Below are 1,825 nucleotides of genomic sequence, written 5' to 3'. Positions count from 1 at the left end.
CTCGCGGGAGCGAGAGGTACCGGCGCCCGCCTTAGCAGGACCGCCGGGCTTTTTGGGACACCGGCCGTAGGTGGCCGGGGGCGAAACAGACCCGGACGGTGTGGGAGGAAGACGCGCTCGCCGTAACCGACAGGGCTCCAAAGCACTGCCGAGCGAGTGGTCCCTCCGCCGCCGGGTCGCGGGGAGCCAGATCGATCTGAGGAGTCTTGGACAAATTCCAAAGACTCAAACGGCGCGGGAGCACGTGCTCCTCTCACAGCTTAACGACAGGTGGACGAGGCCGACGAGGACTTCCAGGAGACACCATGAGAGGGCCGGTGCCTATCGCTCACACCCTGGAAGTCACTCTCGGCCACGAACGGTTAGGACTTCCCGCTAGGAAGAACCGTAGGGACTTGGAACACGAAACCAAAATGCCCTCTCACAGGATTTCAGGTGAAGGAGATATTCGCACCCCTAAAAGTGTCACCACCTCAAATACACCGGGGTAAGGTGCCAACTTACCCGGGCTCCTGGAACTGCTGCCCGGCTGAAGCCCAAAATAAAAACCTCATAGGGTTTTTCCTCCAAAACGTCAATGAAGACAGACCTGCCAGCGAGGCCGACGGGGACTTCCAGGAGGCCGGCATGACGTGCCACTACATACCGGTCACACCATGGAAGTCCTTCTCGGGTTGGACCAGGTGCAGCTCCCGCTAGAACGTGCAGCACGTCCTCCTTCACGGTACTCTCGATTGGAGTCGCCAACGTGGCCGAGCTCCTACAACTGCTGGTCGGCCTGGGACTCCAGAAAGAATGTACCAAAGTTCTTTCGTGGAAGTTCAGGTGCAGCGGACCGACCAGCCAATGAGGCCGACGGGGACTTCCAGGAGACACCATGAGAGGGCCGGTGCCTATCGCTCACACCCTGGAAGTCACTCTCGGCCACGAACGGTTAGGACTTCCCACTAGGAAGAACCGTTGGGACTTGGAACTCAAAACCTAAATGCCCTCTCACAGGATTTCAGGTGAAGGAGATATTCGCACCCCTAAAAGTGTCACCACCTCAAATACACCGGGGTAAGGTGCCAACTTACCCGGGCTCCTGGAACTGCTGCCCGGCTGAAGCCCAAAATAAAAACCTCATAGGGTTTTTCCTCCAAAACGTCAATGAAGACAGACCTGCCAGCGAGGCCGACGGGGACTTCCAGGAGGCCGGCATGACGTGCCACTACATACCGGTCACACCATGGAAGTCCTTCTCGGGTTGGACCAGGTGCAGCTCCCGCTAGAACGTGCAGCACGTCCTCCTTCACGGTACTCTCGATTGGAGTCGCCAACGTGGCCGAGCTCCTACAACTGCTGGTCGGCCTGGGACTCCAGAAAGAATGCACCAAAGTTCTTTCGTGGAAGTTCAGGTGCAGCGGACCGACCAGCCAACGAGGCCGACGGGGACTTCCAGGAGGCCGGCATGACGTGCCACTACATACCAGTCACACCATGGAAGTCCTTCTCGGCCACGAAGGGTTAGGACTTCCCGCTAGGAAGAACCGTTGGGACTTGGAACGCGGAGCAGAAATGCCCTCTCACAGGTTTTCAGGTGAAGGAGATATTCGCTCCCCTAAAAGTGTCACCACCTCAAATACACCGGGGTAAGGTGCCAACTTACCCGGGCTCCTGGAACTGCTGCCCGGCTGAAGCCCAAAATAAAAACCTCATAGGGTTTTTCCTCCAAAACGTCAATGAAGACAGACCTGCGAGCTAGGCCGACGGGGACTTCCAGGAGGCCGGCATGGCGTGCCACTACATACCGGCCACACCATGGAAGTCATTCTCGGGTTGGACC

The sequence above is a fragment of the Rhinoderma darwinii genome, chromosome 1 (genome assembly GCF_050947455.1).
Source record: "Rhinoderma darwinii isolate aRhiDar2 chromosome 1, aRhiDar2.hap1, whole genome shotgun sequence".
NCBI classification, from domain to species: Eukaryota; Metazoa; Chordata; class Amphibia; order Anura; family Rhinodermatidae; genus Rhinoderma; species Rhinoderma darwinii.
This window is presented reverse-complemented; position numbering follows the sequence as displayed.